Raw genomic sequence first — 19,363 nt, forward strand, 5'->3', positions numbered from 1 at the left:
CTGGACAGCTACATGGAAAAGAATGAAATTAGAACACTCCCTAACACCATACACAAAAATAAATTCCAAATGGATTAAAGACCTAGATATAAGACCAGACACGATAAAACTCTTAGAGGAAAACATAGGCCAAACACTCTCTGACATAAACGACAGCAACATCTTCTCAGATCCACCTCTTAGAGTATTGACAGTAAAAACAAAAATAAACAAATGGGACCTAATCAAACTTCAAAGTTTCTGCACAGCAAAGGAAACCCTAAACAAAACGAAAAGACAACCCACAGAGTGGGAGAAAATCTTTGCAAGTGAATCAACTGACAAGGGATTAATCTCCAAAATTTATAAACACTTTCTGTAGCTCCATACCAAAAAAACAAACAACCCCATCAAAAAATGGACAGAAGCTCTAAACAGACAATTCTCCAAAGAAGACATACAGATGGCCAAGAAACACATGAAAAGATGTTCCACATCACTCATTCTTGGAGAAACACAAATCAAAACCACGGTGAGGTACCACCTTACACCAGCCAGGATGGCCATCATCAAAAAGTCTACAAACAATAAGTGCTCGAGAGGGTGTGGAGAAAAGGTAACCATCTTACACTGCTGGTGGGATTGCAATTTGGTGCAACCACTGTGGACAACAGTATGGAGATTCCTCAGAAAACTAAACATAGAATTACCATTTGATCCAGCAATCCCACTCCTGGGCATCTATCCAGAGAAAATCATGACTCGCAAAGACACATGAATTCCTATGTTCACTGCAGCTCTATTTACAATAGCCAAGACATGGAAATAACCTAAATGTCCATCAATGGAGGAGTGGATCCAGAAGATGTGGTACATATACACAATGGAATATTACTCAGCCATTAAAATGAACGAAATACCAGCATTTTTAGCAACACGGATGGACCTAGAAATTATCACGCTAAGTGAAGTCAGCCATACAATGAGACACTAACATCGAATGCTTTCACTGACATGTGGAATCTGAGAAAAGGACAGACAACTTCTTTGCAGAGCAGATGCTGACTCACAGACGTTGAAAAACTTATGGTCTCTAGAGGAGACAGTTTGGGGGTAGGGGGATGTGCTTGGGCTGTGGGATGGAAATCCTGTGAAATCAGATTGTTATGATGATTATACAACTACAGATGTGATAAATTCATTTGAGTAATAAAAAATAAAAATAAAAAAATAAAAAATAATTTAAAAAATTAAAACATCCTAGGGAGTTTCCACTGTGACACAGCAGGTTAAGAATCCAAGGTTGCCACAGCTGCAGCGTAGGTCAGAGCTGCAGTTCAGATTCAGTCCCTAGCCTGGGAATTTCCACATGCTGTAGATGTGATCAAAAAAAAAAAGAAAAAAATTAAAGAACTTGACCTCGTCCCATCTCCAAAAAAAAGGTCATTTCACCTTGACAAAAAGGTGGCCTAGGAAAAAACCTGCAAACATGAGAGAAAATGTGGCTCAAGAATTAGTTTTGCATGTGTTTCAAGGACCTAAACAATCGAGACTCTAGAGTTTTATATCATAAAACAGATAGCAATGACTTTGGTCCGAAAAACTTTTAAGAGCGAGAACTACCAGCTGGTTACTTTAATCAGGATTTCTATTTTTAAAAACTGCTTCCTCTTGTGTAACCTAGCCTGAATTAGCTACAAATTGTTTCCCTTGAGAATCAAGCAAAAAAAAAAAAAAAAAAAGGAATTTATTTGATACTGTACATATGATTGTGGAAGATTTTGACAAAGGGAACCTTTCAGCTTTCTTTTGGGGAGTAACTGGCCCCTGGATTCACCTGCCTTGCTGACATGAAGGAAGACGCTCCTCTTTCAATTAACTTTGACAGGAGGGTGTGCACACAGCTCTTCCAAAGGACGTATTTGGTGCTGTTAAAAGTCAAGACAGTGCTTTTGTCTTATATTCTTGAGGATTGGAATTTAACACAGAAAGAGTAGGTATTCTTTCCGACCATCATTCTCAGAATGGTTTTACATGAAACAGAGTCTTTAGAAGCATTAACAGCTTGTGATTCCTGCTGAATTACACGTGGCCCCCAAATGGTCCTGCTTGTAGATAAAGACTGACCACAGATGGACTGATCAAGGGTGTGAACATCCTTCTTGGCTCCTCGACAGCTGAAAGTATCTCCAACTTGTTGCGCCTCAGCCAAGAAAAATACAGACTCAAGGAAGGCTACTGAGAAGGCTGTGCCTCTTGAATGTGCAACTACAGGACAGATCTGTAATTGGGGAAAACCGAGGGCTCTCCTTTTAAGAAAGAGTACAGTCTAAACTTAAGTCCCTCCTAATGAAATTCTAGTTGAGGAGTAAACATCAGGATCCACCACTTAGAAAAGAATTTCAACAGTTCTGATGAAACCCACAGAGAGGAGGGTTTCTTTGGACTAACAACCTCCACATGGAGCTTTTACTAAAGGGAGAGACACATCGCATGCAAGGGGCAGACTCAGTCTCCACCTCAAAGGTGTCTACCTGGACGAGCTTTTCCTAGGTGGACCAGCGCTGTCTCCAAACCTTCCTTTTCCATAGGTTTCATGAGTTATTCAGACTGAGATATGTATTTACATTTATATATATATATGTATAGGCTTGTGGATAATGCAAAGCTAAGAGTACAGGTAATATAAAAGAAAAAAACAGGGTTCAAAATAGTAACCACAGATTAAATGAATGAGCCAAAAACATAGCAAATTAATCCTCCATTAATTTAATTTAATCCTCCATTCCTAGGTTCAAAAATTTGACTGCGTAAGTATAGGATGTGACTGAATAGCCATTTGTGTTGAGGGGAAAAAAAAAAAAAAAGACAATACAAGGGTTTTAGTTGCCTTCAAGCTAAATATGAGTCAACATGTTACAGCAGCCCCCAAATAGCTAAAGCAATCTGAAATTACATTTTAAAAGAAAAGTCCCTAAAGCAAAAAATGCTACAGTTCTTTTCTGTTATGAAAGCTATAACCACACCAGGAATTGACTTCAGTTATGGATGTCGTAGTTAAGAAATCCATTGACAGGCTAGGATATACCTGGGGAATGCGATAGGAAGGACACACACAGAGTATTAAAACCAGATAGGTTAAGGGACTGAAAATATTAAGCAGAAGAAAAACCTGGGCTAGAACAGACCAGTGGTGGTGTGTTCACCTCTTCATCACAGCCAACCTGCCAACAAGAGCCGAGGGATGAAACAGGGAGCATAAAGCCCCAACACCATAATTCCTGAGCTTTGGTCCAGGACACAACTGAACTATGTCATGTCCGAGGGCCCACGAGCTTCTAGGGGGACACCAAAACCAAATCCATCTGGACACTGTACACGCTCTCCTTTCCTCACTTATTTCCTAAATGCAAGCTTCTGTACTCAAATAACACGTCAGTTTGCTGCTGCTGCTGCTGCTGCTAACAGACCAGTCCAAGGGGTCTTAGGAGCTAAAATCATCTTTTTTTTTTTTTTTCCATTATTACACAATATGAGCTAAGCTTAGCTGAACAGCTCTTCTGTTGATCTTGCTCGTGGTCACTGGAGGGCTGCATTCAGCTGGCCGATTCGCTGATGGCTGGGCTTCTCCCTCCTCCCTCATCCCCCCACCAACCCCTGTATCCAGGTAGGATTAAGGGTTCTCCCTCTCCATGTGGACTTTCCATGTGGTCTCTCCATGTAGTCTCTCCAACAGGGAAGCCAGAGTCCTTTAGTGGCATCTTAGGGCTTTCATGAGAGTAAAAGCTTGGGAAGCCACAGTCCTTTTATTTTATTAATTAATTTATTTGTTTGTTTATTTATTTATTTAGGTCTTTTTGTCTTTTCTAGGGCCACACCTGCGGCATATGGAGGTTCCCAGGCTGGGGTCTCATCGGAGCTGCAGCTGCCAGCCTACGCCAGAGCCACAGCAATGCTGGATCCAAGCTGTGTCTGCAACCTACACCACAGCTCACAGCAACACCGGATCCTTAACCCACTGAGCGAGGCCAGGGATCGAACCCACAACCTCATGGTTCCTAGTCATATTCGTTAACCACTGAGCCACGACAGGAACTCTGCCAGAGTCCTTTAATGGCATCTTAGGGCTTTCACGAGAGTAAAAGCTTAGGCCTAGAACCAGCACTGCCTCACTCATGCCATGTTCTACTGGTTAAAGCAAGTCACAGACTCAGATCAAATTCAAGGGAAAGGATTACATAAGGAAATGATAAAAGGAGGCATGGTTCCCTGGGCACTAATGGCACAGACCACCATGGCAGGACATCATCTCCCCAGGTACCCAACTCTGTCAGTGGTCACTCTTCCCACCCTCCTACACCCTCAACTGGCCTCTGGAAATCCAGAGACCACGAACTGCCCATACCCTCAGCCTCTTTTCTGAACAGCCATTTTCATTTCCTTGCCTTGACCTTCTTATCTGAACTGAAACCTGGCCATTTCCAGGTCTGCTGCACCTGCCTAGCCTCCTAGACTGTATCAAGGGCCAGGACTGGGAGGCTGCTCTCCCAAGGCCACTTCTAGATCACTATTCCTCTAAGCTACAGACCGATTTCCCTGTCTTCGTTTCTTCTATCAACGCACCTCCTTCACTGAAGACTTAAGGACTCCTGAAATCATAGAGGCAACAAGACTTTTTTAAGGTCTTATCTCACCATAAATCCTTTTCTCATCCTGTGTGACCTCATACACTGGTATCTCAATTCCTTGACTTTCTCAACTTCAGTAACCACTTCCTAGATACCAACATTGAAGTCAATAAACCAGATATCTTACTATCTGCCTAGAGTCTACTATTCTTCTAGGTTGGGAGCTCAAGTGCCAGTACAATGTGTGTGTGTGTGTGTGTGTGTGTGTGTGTGTGTGTGTGTGTGTGCGCGCGCGCGCGCACTAGTGCATATGTGTGCATGAGTGTTTGAGGCATCTTCAATCCACTGATCCTTGTCCCTATCCAAGACCCCTCTCCTGAGTTCACTATCCTCCTCATCCAACTCAGATTCCATAGTCCATCACTACGATAACGCCAGGGGAGACCCCATTACTCATCCTGCCCTTCGCCCTCCCATCTCACCCTCCATCTAACCAACCTGCGGGCTTCTCAGTCCACAAGTTCAAGTATCTGAGCTCACCTGCGGGACAACCACAAAACCAGAGGTGCGTTCACAATAAAGCTATAACCGTCACACTCAATCCACCAGTCACCCTACTTGCTTTCCCTGATGAACATGCCCTCCTGGCCTCAGCAACAAATGCCGCGTGTTCTGCGTGTGCTGGTTATTTCCTTCCGGATATCTGCTCCTTCCTATTTTCAGCAGATGATCTGGTTTCATACTTCACGGAGCAAAAAGAAGCCACCGTGGACATTCCCACAACTTCCTGCCAGCATCTGGGAAAACCTACTGCGCGGTACCCACATCCAGCCTGGCCGCCCCCCCTCCCTTCTGTTAGGATGGAGAGAGTATCCCTCCTATGGAAAGCCAGGCCTTCCTTGGAGGCTCAGGTTCCCCACCACCACTAAGGAATAGCAGAGGCTTCATCTACTACTCGTTACTCTGCCGTGTCTTCACTCCGCCCACCCTACCCTTTTCTTCCCATTGAGGCGCAATATCTTAAAAACCAATACAGCTTCTTCTCTGCACCCCTCCCCTTTAGCAGCTGCCTCCTCTTTCCCATCCTTTACAGCTAACAACTTGAAAAAAAAAAAAAGTCCCTTATCCTCACTTCCCACTCATTTACCTCTCAACCTATCCTAATCTGCTTCTGTCCTCACCATTCAGCTGAGTCGGCTCTTGCTAAGGTTTTCAGAGCTCTTCAGTCTTGGCCCCAAATCAGCAGCAGCCCAGGGCACAGGAAAGCAGCCCTCCTTCTGGAAAGGCTCTCTCTGCTTAGCAGCAGGATGCCGATTCTCCTGGGTGGCTTCCTGCTCCCCTGGCTGCTCCTCCTCAGTGTCTACTGGAGGCCCCCCCTCCTCCACCCAAGCTGTTGAGATCAATGTCCCTGGGACTTGAGCCTGGCACTCTCCTCCCTGCATGCACATCCCTGGGCAACCTCACCACTAACATGGCTTTGAAGAACCTCAAATGCTGGCGGCTTCCAAACCATAATGACCACTCTGTCTTTCCACTAAGCTCCATATCTGCATACCCAGTCGTCTTCTTGACATTCCTACTTAGAGAGATCTCATTGGCATCTCAACCTAAACTTCTCCCAAACTCAAATCATCATCATCTCCCACCAAACCTGCTTCCCCTCCAGGATTCTCCATCTCATACATGGCAACTTCATTCACCCAGGTGCTTAAATTAGATGACTGGGTATCATTCCAGTTCCTTAGCCCCTTTATTCACCCACCAATGCAACTGGTCCACCAAATAGCAAACCCAACCACCTCTCTCCATCTCCATGTAACTGCTTTAAAATGCAAATCTAAGAGTCCTGTCAAGGCTCACTGCTAACAAACCTACTAGTATCCATGAAGATGCAGGTTCGATCCGTGGCCTCGCTCAGTGGGTTAAGGATCCAGCATTGCCATGAGCTGTGGTGTAGGTTCCAGACATAGTTCAGATCCCACGTTGCTGTGGCTGTGGCGTAGGCCAACCCCTAGCCTGGGAACTTCCATATGCTGCATGGGTGTGGCCCTAAAAAGACCAAAAATTTTTTAAAAATAAGTAAATAAATAAAATGCAAATCTATTTGAAACCTTTCCATGATGTCCCGGCACCCTTAGGGAAAGAATAGTATGCTCCGATGGCCCTGCCTGACCTGGCCCCTGCCCAGCTCTCCAGCTGAACCTCAAACCACCCACCTTTGCCCCTCGCTTGGCTCCAGCCACACTGGCCTCTTTCAGTTCTTTAAATATACCAATCCCTCTTCCTTCCTCAGGTCTTCATACACGTGGTCCCTCTGCCTATGCTCCTCACACCTCATAATCTTCTAGCTCTTTTTTATCCTTCAGAGTTTAAGTGTCACTTCTAGACTTTTTGTCTTTTTAGGGCCACACCCGAGGCATATGGAGGTTCCCAGGCTAGAGATCCAATAGGAACTGTAGCCGCTGGCCTGTGGTATAGCCACAACAACAAGGGATCCGAGCCGCATCTGTGACCTACACCACAGCTCACGGCAACACTAGATCCCTTAATCCACTGAGCGAGGCCAGGAATCGAACCCGTGTCCTCATGGATGCTAGTCAGGTTTGCTAACTGCTAAGCCACGATGGGAGCCAAGTGTCACTTTCTAAGGAGCACTTACTGCCCGTCCTAAATTAGGTTCTCCCTGTTATCTCTTTCCTAGCCCCCCACATTATAGAAATATGCATTATGTATTTAGTGATGCATGCAAGAATTTAATTTCTACCCTTCCACCAGACCAGGAATCAGCAAAATTTTTCTGTCAGAAAAATTGTTCTTTCTGCCAGAAAGTAAATAGTTTAGGCTAGAGGGTCTCTGTTTCAGCTACTCAGCTGTGCTGTTGTAGCACAAAAGCAGCCAGAGACGACATGTAAAAGAATGAGCACGGTTGTGTTTCAATAAAACTTTACTTACAAAAACAGGCAACGGGCTGGATTTGACCTAAAGCCTATAGCTGGAGACCCTACACTAGACTATTCCAGGAAGGTGGGGACGAGACTGTTGTACTCTCGCAGCTGTGTCTCAACTGCCTAGGTAAGTGCCTGGCATGGCAGCTGCTGGCATAAATAGTTGTTGGATGGATCCAATCCGAAAGATGATCACAATAAAACTGGCTCCATGAAGTTCTACAGATCAATAAGTACATGTTACAGGAGAGCAGGTGTGGATTCAATGGAAAGAAAGGCTTCCTAAAAGCATCACCAACTTTATAGATTATACCACACAGATCAACTAAAATAATGGATGTGAAAATATTCTGTCAACTACCCAGAAAAACCTGTATTGTTTTCACTAAGAATTAGAGCTGACCTACAACAGGTGCAGGCATCTTCCGAGGCAGCAGGGTTCCCTAGGTTATTTAATGAGAGCCTGAGGACCCATCAATCAGGAGTGTTCCAGAACAGATTTTTGCATTGTAGGAGGCTGGACCAGAAGACCTCCAAAATGCCTTCCAACTTCTCTCACCTGCGACCTGCCCGTTAAGAGCAATAACCTATTTACTAAGTCCCTAGCAAAGGGACAAGAGCTTTACGTGCCATGATTTACCTAATTCCCGTTAACAATCCTTGAAGTGTAAATGGCATTATCCCCATTTTGCAGAGAGGATGCTGAGACTCAAAGATTGTAAGATAAAGGAGTAGGAGCAGGACTAGGGGCCAGACGGGGCTGTGATGATACTCTTATCACAGACTCCACTGCCTTGCCAGCCATACCAGTCCCTTCTCAACATCCCCCCAAGGCCCCCACAGTCACAGACGTGCCACTCCCAGCATGTCCCTCTACATTTAGGACTGAAAGATAAGCATCTCCGAAAGAAATCTGCATCAAATTCATTACAGGGCTCTGACAGAATGATGAAGAAATGTATGTCTCGAAACAGTCATTCTGGAAAACAATTTTCCTTTGAGATATGCTGAATACCTTTAACAGCTTTGTAAAGAGAAAATAATTTATGTCTAAGAAAAACATTTTCACCTTTGTGAGAAAACCTATTATTTTTCAATCTACATTTCTTAGAAGGGAAAACAGGTAGCTAAAGCATTAGTCGGGTAACATTATAAATTACTACATCATGTAATTTGGGTAACATTTCTTGGGGAAAGAAAATATCAGGTGCAGCACGGAATAAATATTGCTTTTTCTGATGTTCAAAGACAGAGCAGACTTTCCATTTCCACAAACAAATGCTGATATAAAAACAGGCATTTTGGGAGTCCCCAGGCGGCCTAGAGGTTAAGGATCCAATGTTGTCGCTACCAAGGCTTGGGTCATCCCTGTGGCTCAGGTTTGATCCCTGGCCTAGGAACGTCCACATGCCATGGGCACAGCCAAAAAGGGGGGGGGGGGGCATTTTTATTTCAAATAGAGGTCAAAAATTATTCTCGTTTTTTTTTTCTATGTTATGTCAATTTTCTACTATACAGCAAAGTGATACATTCTTTTTCTCCCATTATCCTCCATCGTGCTCCATCATAAGTGACTAGATATAGTTCCCAGTGCTATACAGCAGGATCTCATTGCTTATCCATGTCAGGGCAATGGGATTACATATGGTTTTTATTATCCTCAAATTGCTTATATATCTTTTCGGTATTTTTAGTGATGAAAATACATTACACGTATAATAAAACCGTCAAAACCAATCCGATTAGGGGATGTATTCTTAATATTTTCTCAGTAATTTACCGACCAAATCTTTCTTCAGTACTCCATCTATCTACAGCTCTGCTATTTGGCCTCAAGTACCTGGAAAACAACTGAGAATTAGAAAGAAAGCAAAAAAGCCTCTGCACCGTCCAAACACATGTGACAAACTCAGTGTTCATGCACATTCGTTACAGGAGGGCCTTTGGAGCCTTCTTACTAGTTTACACAAAATGCTAATAGGTCACCAAATCTCTCACAGGATTGGGGGAACTACTAAGGCGCAATGTATAGCAGACAACACCTCTCCCCAACATCCATTCCACCCCGCCTCCAATGTTAGTAGCCATTCTCACCAGATAGGATGGAGTCCCACCTCCAGGGATAGTCTCTGAAAACCATGGCAATCTCAGAGTTTCCCATCTCCTTCCACGCTAACTGCTGCCTCACATCCATACCCATAAGCACTTGGAGTTCCTGGGGCTTGGCTGAGGAGTTTGTTCAATCAGCACAAAGCTCGGGATTTCTACTAAGAATTCTGGGCAAAGACGCGCCTCTTCTCTGACGGCAAACGGTGCAGCGGATGACCAGATGCACAACCTGAGAACACCACGATTACTTCGCACCGTGATGCAGACGGGTGCACGGGTAAACCCTACACGTGGAGCCTGGAAAACAAAGCCAGAACTCTGACCCGAGCCACACCACACGCCGCTGAGATTTTCCAGCTACATGAGCCGATAAAACCCCTCTCTTGTTTAATTAGGTTGATTTGTTTTGATTTTGTGTTAGCCATAACAATCTTGGTTTGCCCTGGAGAGTCAGAGCTTATAGCTTTTGTCCCTGAATAAGTATGAACAGCTCCTTTTCACTTCCCCAAAAGTATTCTGATCTGAATAATCAATTATACGGGTGCCAATCATAACGGAGGTGGGGTGAGGGGAGGGTATCAGGCCTTTAGGAGAGGCCAAAACACTCAGAGTGACAACCGGAAATGGTAAAAACGAAGAAGGCACAGAAATGGTATTTTAAAAGCGGACCAAAAAATTCAGCAGCTGTTGCAGTTACTCAATATAGAGGCAAATAACTCCGTATATATAGATAGCCCTAGAGACTTATCACACTAAAGCAGCATTTTCCCCAAATTTTCTAAAGATTTTTCTTCAGGAACTATAACAATCTAACACAAAGGGGGTTCTCTGGACCCTTATATCTGAGAAAAACTCCATTCTCTAACTCTCCTTGGAAACCTAAAATATACATGAACAGGATAAAGGCTCTAAGTGGATCTGCAAAAAAAAAGAAAAAGAAAAGAAAGAGACTTATTTTATTTACCCAGTATTTACTCAATTTATTTAATCACAGAGCATTGTTTTTCTTAGATACCTATTGATATGCAGTGGATAACTGTTCTGCTGACACCAATTTGGGAAAAGCTGTAGTCAGTAATGAATGACCCTTGAGTCATCCCCCCCCAAAAAAGGCATCAAATTACATGGAATGTTTTTGGTCTAAAAAGTTGAAAAGTATGTGGTATTTTCCCAGAAGATTTCCTTACATTGTGAAGGGTGAAATAATTAAACACACGAGAAAACAAAGCCTCACCTCTTCTGGTGACGAATTAAGAGTGGGAACAAGAGAATCTCTACTATGTAACTAAAATAGCACCTCCCAAGGTGCTATGACTTTTTGAAGGGCACAGGTCCTATTATCTAAGAGAGAAATAAAGCTATGAAAACATGCCCTCATACACATCAGTAATTATGTCTAAATAGAGTTCTGCCATGATCAAAAAATGTGTACACTGATATTCTTCTGCACTGTGAGATGTGTATTATCCCAGAGGTCAAATCAACCATAATGACTTTATAAGGGACTTGAGAAATTGCAACCTTCGCTGGATAAATTCTTAGCATGCTTAGGGGGCTCTTTCATGCTGAAATATAAACATGTGCTCAGGAGAAATGTGCCAGGGCATATTTCACTGTCCTCAAGAGAGGTTCTCTTGACTCTGAGTAGAATAAAACAAAAAGCTTCAGAGATACCCCAAAATCAATCCTCCTTACAGCAGACAGACTGGCATCTTCACTGCAGCTTGGGTCTGGCAAATTCTTATAATTCAGGAAGTCCTCGGAGCTTTGGAGAACCACTCTGAAAAGACTCTGACAAGAATTCCACGTCGGGGGGAGCGAGAGAGCGGGGAGGGAGAACCCATGGCTTGACTAGAGCACCGAATACCCAATGCCTTGCAAGGAAGGGAACAAACAATCCTGGGTGGATGCTGAGTGCAAACAATGTGGCTTCGGGGCTGCAACCACGCTGTGATGGCGAGAGAGCGATTTCTCTTCGGTGTCTACAGCAGGAGGGCTCCATGACACATGGTTCAGGAGTGACAGCTGACAACAGGGGAGTTGGCATCAAATCGGAAAATGCCGCCGGGCTTCGGAAACAGCATCAGCCCCACTCGAGGTGCAAAAACAAAGTGGCATTAGCATACAGCATGAAGCATACAGCATGAAACAACCCTGACAGTTACCTACGATGAGTTCTGGTTCCCAGGACCCCCGGCTGGGGTTTACCACCAGCCCTACCACCAGCACCATCGCTGCCCTTTCTTGCTTCTGTGGACCTCTCAGGAGGCTAGAGTAAGGATTTATGGGCACAATAACATCTTCCTTAAGTCTGGAACCGTAGGACTCTGGGTTACTGGGAGGTCAGAGGTCCTTCATACCATTTGCACCACCAAAGTTTTTTAATTGCCTAAATCTTTGTTTAAGACGCACATGATACCGTCCCCTGAAAGAGAAACTTCGCTTTGCTCCACAGCTTGTGTTTGTGTAAGAAATTAGGTTAAAATGGTTCCTTTCTCTAAAAAAGATGGAAGAAACTCCAAACCCTTGAGAAACACTTTAAAGCATTGAGACACTCAAAAATTCCAAATGTGTGATAACAAATTCACATATACACACACAAATATTGATACATTGATTAAAAAAAGAATAGATATTAGATAAATATCATAGATACATAGGTGCACAGATAGGCGGATAGAATGACTGATAGATGACAGACAGATAGCTAGATAAAGTTATAGATAAACATACAGACTGATAAAAAAAATCAAACATAAGGCAGAAAGCCATCAAACAAAAGAGTAATCTGAAATAATCACTACCTGCCTGATTCTTTATATTTATTTCAAAAGGATTTTCACATGCACTTCATTTGAGCCTCACACTACCCTCTGGGACAGAATAGGTATTATTTTAAAAATATGGAAGCAGATTCTAAGAAGCAAAGTGACCTGCTCACATGGTCAGCAAGAGATGGAGATAACTGGGCTGAGACTTGCAGCTGCTTACTTCTTTTCTTTAATATAACTTTATTTTTCTTAAGATTTTTATTTTTTCTATTATAGTTGATTTGCAATGTTCTGTCAATTTCTGCTGTACAGCAAAGTGACCCAGTCACACATACATATATACATTCTTTTTCTCACATTATCCTCCATCATGTTCCATCACAAGCAGCTAAATGCAGTTCCCTGTGCTCTACAGCAGGACCTCATTGCTTACCCACTTCAAATGCAAGTGTTTATGTCTGCTTCTGGTTACTTCGGAGGGCTGTCTGCTGCATCTCATTTTAAACAGAGTTAGAATTTTGGAAAAAAGGAATTCACGTCTGAACTTCCACTGGACAGAACAACTTAGCAAGTGATTAAGAGGTTATCTGGACTACGCAGTTGGAAATTAATAAGCAAACTGAAATAATAATATTGGCTTGCACCCGTAGAGGCGCTTCCACAGGTAATAACGCAAGGTGCTTTTGCATGCATCATGTCCCTCACCTGTACAAGATCCCTATGAAACAGGTAGCACAGGTATAATTTGCCCCATTTTGGGGATGAAGAAACCTAGATGCTCAGCTATTAAACCACCTAGCCAGGATAGGATGAACAGTTAGGAAAGGAGGGAGAGTGACCACAACTCTGACTGAGTAGTGGCATACAATTCTGTAAGACATTTTTAAGGACCTAAGAACCTGAGTGTTGGCCTTCTTCAGTTTTCCACTCTCTTCTTCAGCTCACAACTGGGTACATACTATATGCACAGTTCTGTGCTAAATGCACTGGGAAAGACTAATAATTAAGACAGTGAATCTTCTTTCCAAGAATTTACAATTAATAGAGTATTGGCAGTTATTTGCACCCAAAATACCGGGAAGAATGCGATGTGTCCCATCAGAGATATGAACTAATTCAGCAGAAGAGGAAGATTACCCACAAGCAGAAAAACCAGGGAGAGGCTCATGAGTAGCTATTATATGTCCCAGTTTGCCAGGGACAATCCTAGTTTATCCTTGTCCTTTCAGCTCTCTCTTCCATTTTCACAAGTGTCCCAATTTGTGTGACAAATTACATGGTCAGTCCTTTCATGAAGGTGGTAGCATTTAGGCTGGGCCTTGCAGAATGGGTTGTATTTTAATGGATGCAGATTTGGGAAGAGAATATTATTAGAAGATGAGAACAAAAAACAAAAACAGGAATTCCCATTGTGGCTCAGTGGGTTAAAAACCCAACAGTCTCCGTGAGGGCATGGGTTCGATTCCTGTCCTCACTCAGTGGGTTAAGGATCCAGCGTTGCCCCAAGCTGCAGCATAGGTCACAGACGTGGTTCGGATCCAGTGCTGCTGTGGCTGTGGTATATGTGGGCCGGTAGCTGCAGCTCTGATTCAACTCCAAACCTGAGACCTTCCATAAGCCATGGGTGTGGCCATAAAAAGGGACAGTAAGAAAGAAAGCAAGCCAAAGACAAGGGAAAGAAATGAAAACATGGTAAATTTAGCGTACTGGGTAATCCACAAGGTTGGCCATAGTTGACTCTTTTCTTCCCTATCTCTGCAAACTGCTCCAACCATCAAGAGACCCCTCTCTTTGCCTTGAATCTGAGCCCCCTAACTTGCCTTGACCAGAATGCACTGACGTGTCATGGTGCCAGCTCCAGGCCTAGCCTTGAAGAGGTCAGGCAGCTACTGCTCTTGCTCTTGAAAAGAGTAACCAAGAGAGCAAAGCAGCCAAGCTTGCCCAGAGTGGCGGGCAACAGTTCCAGCCAAGTCCACTGAGGGGCCACTCTGCACATGGAGAAGGCATGATGGCCATTTCTGCTCCCAAGTGGAGCAGAACTGCTCGACTGCCCGACGTGCAGAATCCCAAGAGATAATGAACGGCCTATGTGCTATGCCACTAAACTCTAAGCTGGCTGACGACACTGCAATAGCCACCTGGACCAGTAACAAAGTAGAGCAGAAGGATTTAAGCTTGGCTAAGGTATGACTGGCGAGGTGGGTATTCTGTGTTGTCCTGTCCAGCCTCGGCCACAGGAAAGCTCTGTGTCCCTGTGTCTCAGAGGTGGGCTTTCCCAGAGGGGATTCTGTCCCTCTGCCAGTGGTAGAGACCCCGGTAAGTCTGGGCCCAAGACTGTTTCCTCTCCGCTTCCAGGCCTACACCGAGAACAACTTTCTCAGGTCTCCTGCCCCAGCCTCAGTCTTTGTTCTGAGCACCCAGTGACGCCTGTGGGGGAGAGCCATCAAGTGGGTGCAAATCCTATGCATTCTATATCCTCACGCCACCCTACATTCTGCCTTTAGCGAATTTTTTTTTTGGGGGGGGGCTTTCATTTTAGGGCTGCACCCTCAGCATATGGAAGTTCCCAGGCTAGGGGTGGAATCAGAACTACAGCTGCTGGCCTACACCACAGCCACAGCAATGCGGGATCCAAGCCGCATCTGTGACCTTCACCACAGCTCATGGCAACGCCAGATCCTCAACCCACTAAGCAAGGCCAGGGAGCAAGCCCACAACTTCATGGTTCCTAGTCCGATTCGTCTCCACTGCGCCACAGCGGGACCTCCTCAGCCTTTAGCAATTATTAACAATTTTAGCTGAATGTAATTTACCTATTGTACAGCAGACCCACCTTCCTCTGTCTTAAGCTGTGCAACAGAGAAGCCAATCTCTCCTTGGAGGTGCCTGTTTTTCCTTAGATTTGAGGCTAGTTGTTGCCCTACAACTTCAGCTCTCTGATGGGTTCAAGGCAGGTTTGTACACACCAGGTAGAAGCCAGAAGGGCGTGGCTGCTTTGTAAACTGTGACCCAGGGAACTCCAAGAGGTCTACGCTGGGGCCTCAGGGCAGCCTCCCAGAAAAGGGGAGGGTGAATTAATTAGTGGGCCTCTGAACCCTCCGTTTCTATCTCGGCCAGTCAGCTCCTTTAAAAATCAAGTTTAGAGCTTCTGCAGAAAGAGACATGGGACCAAAACAGTTGGAAAACTTTGACCTATACACAGTTTCAGCTGCACCAAGCAACGTGTCCCTTCCCTACTACCGCCTCCTCTCTGCTTGTTCCCTAAAGCGTGAAATCCCTCTAGAGACAGAAAAGCTAGCACACCACACTTCGGTTCTTTTGTTGTTTGTTTGTTTGTCTTCTCAGGGCTGCGAGCACAGCATATGGAAGTTCCCAGGCTAGGGGTGGAATCAGAGCTACAGGTGCTGGCCTACGCCACAGCCACAGCAACGCTGGATCCTTAACCCACTGAGCGAAGCCAGGGATCGAACCCATCTCCTGCATCTCCTTGTGTATACTAGTCAGGTTTGTTAATGCTGAGCCATAAGCGGAACTCTGACACTCAGAGTTTAAAATAAAATACCTTAAGGAAAGTTGACTTAAATTCACACTAATGGAGCTGATAAGAGGGTTTTTTTGTTCTCCAACAAGCAGCTTTAATAAGAAGAAGAGAGCACAAAAACTGAGCCTGAAAAGTTACAAAGGTTCTGAAGTTAAGGACAGAGAAATGATTTCAAAAAGGAGGGTTCGAATTCCTGCTGTGGTGCAGTGGGTTAAGAATCCCACTGCTGCAGCTCGTGTCGCTGTGCAAGTGCGGGTTCCACCCTGGCCAGAGCAGTGAGTGAAGGATCCTGCATTGCTGCAGCTGTGGCACAGGTCACAGCTACAGCTCGGGGTTGGATCCCTGGCCTGGGCACTTTCATAGGCCCTGGGTATGGCCATTAAAAAAAGAACATTCAGGCACAACGGGCCAACTGCCTGCTTCACAATTCTGCCTACAGCTGGCACAGAGGCACAAACATGCACACAATCTACAGGCTCTCCAAGAATCTGCTCAGCAGCTGTGCGATGCAAGCAACCAGAGTTAGCACCTCAGGGGGTCCTGGGCGACGGTAAGATGTAAATACAGACACTTCCTTGTCAGCCAATTGGCCTGGGAGCCAGCGACAGGCACCCAGCGGCAGTGTGTCTGGCCCTGGCAGCGCAGAGCTGGGCCCTGGCTGCGCAGAGCTGTGATACTCAAGATGAAATACGAAGGAAGGAAGGGAAATATATTAAGGACCATAAAAAACGGTCACCGTAAAGCCACTCCAAACAAGAGCAGGAGAAAAGCTAAGTGCTTCTCCAGGAAGTGTACCCTCAGCTTCCAAGTGTCACATGAATCATCTAAGGAAAATCTTCACAGCTGGAGAGGTAATGTCTAGAAAAAATGCTAATAGTACTAAAGGCTGTTCTATCCTTCCAAGCGAGGGCGACGCAGCCAGAAACAGTGTTAGGGATTTATCAAATCAGGTCTCGGGGAAAGACATTAAAAAGGAAAACAAATGTAGAATAAATTCTCCTATAACCCTTAGATGGAATGACTAAGATACAGGTGGTTCGCGATACAATGTGTGCCCGTCGGAGATTAATGTAAAGACTTGAGACATGAGAAAATGTCATTATTTACTGCAGAAATTTGGAGCCCTCCATGGATACCTGAAAAGGTAGATATGGCAAGAAACAAAGGTCAACCACTGCACTCCTGAACTCAATTCATAGCTTCGTCTAATTGTTACTTATGTACATTAATCTCACCTTCGCAACTCAAACATGAACCCCTCTGGAGGTCAATTCTGTTTTGGAGACTTCTTTTTTTTTTTTTTTTTGCATTTCATGTATTAAGTAAACAAAAGGCACTTAATACAGATATACCAAGGAAGTCCAATTTATCAATCTGTTCTAGACTGTGCTTTTAGTGATGAATCTAAGAAATGTTTATGGAGCCCAAAGTCACAAAGGATCTCTTCTGTGTTTTCTTAGGTTTTATATTTAGGTCTATGACACATTTTGTGTTAATTTTTTATGATGTAAGAAATAGACTGAAGCACATATTTTACATATGGATATCTAATTTTTTCAGCACCATTTGTTGACGGCTATCCTTTCTCCACTGAATTGCCTTTGCATCTTCACCCAAAAGAAGCTGTCCCATGTACGTGTGGATCTATTTCTGGATTCTCCATTCTGTCCCATGGATCTGCATTGCCTTGAGTACTGTAGCTCTGTAATAAATGCTCAAATCAGTTATCTAGTCATCTAACTTTCTTCTTAATTTTTCCAGCTGCTTCTTGGCTAGTCTAAGTCCTGTGCACATCCACAGAAATTTTAGAAGCAGTTTGTCAATTTCCACAAAAAAAGACTGTCTGCTGGCATTATGACTGAGATTGCGCTGACCCTCTAGATCAGTTTGAGGAGAAGCAATCCAAGGGAATGGAATCCATCCTTCCCTCCCTTTCTCTCCATCAGCCCCACACCCGTACTGGACCAGGGGCTAGAAGGTAAGAGCCTAAGACCAAAGCAAAGGATAAAGTGTCTCTGGCCAGTCTCTCTCCATGGGGACCCAAGGTCAGCTCCCTCTTTCGCCTTTTCTCTCCTTTTTCTCCACTTGCTTTCCTTTAGTTTTCCTCTTTTCTCCTTCTTTCCTGTCAAGAGGAAATTACAGATTAGCTCCACACTTCCTTTTCCACTGCTAACCCCAGCACTTCCAGCCAGGGCTGGAAATTAAAGTTTTGAGGTCATTTCTCAACTCTCAGGTCCCTGAAGCAGGCAAAAAGCCCTTTCAAGAAAGTCCAACTCTGGGAGTTCCTGTTGTGGCGCAGTGGTTAACGAATCTGACTAGGAACCATGAGGTTGCGGGTTCAATCCCTGGCCTTGCTCAGTGGGTTAAGGATCTGGCGTGGCCGTGAGCTGTGGTGTAGGTTGCAGACGTGGCTCGGATCTGGCATTGCTGTGGCTCTGGCGTGGGCCGGTGGCTACAGCTCCGATTAGACCCCTAGCTTGGGAACCTCCAAATGCCACAGGAGCTGCCCTAGAAAAGGCAAAAAGACAAAAAGTCCATCCCTGGGGCACTTTGGGTCCTTTCTGAACAAGGAACTGCAAGTCAGGCAAAGTAACAATGGGTTCCTCCTATCACTCACCATCCTCCCTTTCCTTTCTGCTTTCCACCATTCCAGAGAAAGAAAACACACAAAGGATTGCAACCAGGACGGCCCAAGAGACTGAAGAGTCCTGTGAAGATTCCTCTTGAGGAGGAAACTGTCTCAAAAAAAGACCTCTGGCTGGTGCTACCGGTAGGATGAGCAAGGATGAGCAAGGGGACGAGGAGAAGGAAGAACAAACCTGTAGCCATGGAAACTGGGGGGGGGGATGCAACAAAACCTTTTGGGGAAGAAAGGGGAGAGCACATTTTAAACCACAGCAATGAAAGGATCTGAAGGAGAAAGGAGGGGCAGCCCTGGCAGAGGCAGCGCATCTGAAATAAAACCCACTGGTTGGTTCACTGGTCCTAAAGGCCTCTGGCCATTCGCAGACCTATTTGTAAGTCAGAGGCTGCCTGTGTAATAAAAGAACCATTTAAAAGAAAAGCGTACCATCTTACTTAGTTTGTGCCCGAAGTACAAAGGCGAAAGGATAATATGCAGAGAGTCAAAGTCTTATGATCCTGATCACCTTTTAGATCTCTATCATCTCCTAGAAACGTACAAAGGATCAAAAATACAATTGGCTCCTTTTCCAGAGTTAATTGTACTTAATTCCTGGTACAATCCAAGGAAGAAAATGATTGACACAGGTGTATTTTTTTAATTAAAGCACAGTCAATTCACAACAGTGTGTTAATTTCTGCTGTACAGCCAAGTGATTCAGAGAGATAGATATATACACACACACGTTTTTATATTCCTTTTCACTA

At 44.4% G+C, this 19,363-nt stretch overlaps 1 protein-coding gene and 1 long non-coding RNA gene across 2 annotated transcripts in view; one reads left to right on the forward strand and one right to left on the reverse strand.

Moving 5' to 3' along the window:
- GRIP1 (glutamate receptor interacting protein 1) overlaps positions 1-19,363 on the reverse strand; it is a 766,103-nt gene that overhangs the window by 697,753 nt on the left and 48,987 nt on the right. The window lies entirely within an intron of this gene.
- On the forward strand, positions 3,482-9,335 carry LOC146403325 (uncharacterized). The gene is made up of 2 exons (XR_014803562.1): positions 3,482-6,650; positions 7,024-9,335. It is a non-coding gene; the product is annotated as an uncharacterized LOC146403325 (long non-coding RNA).

The sequence above is a fragment of the Sus scrofa genome, chromosome 5, assembly GCF_054392235.1.
Source record: "Sus scrofa isolate SSC_HxYL_T2T_F1_AM1 chromosome 5, Sscrofa_HxYL_maternal_Yorkshire_Landrace_v2.0, whole genome shotgun sequence".
Taxonomy (NCBI): domain Eukaryota; kingdom Metazoa; phylum Chordata; class Mammalia; order Artiodactyla; family Suidae; genus Sus; species Sus scrofa.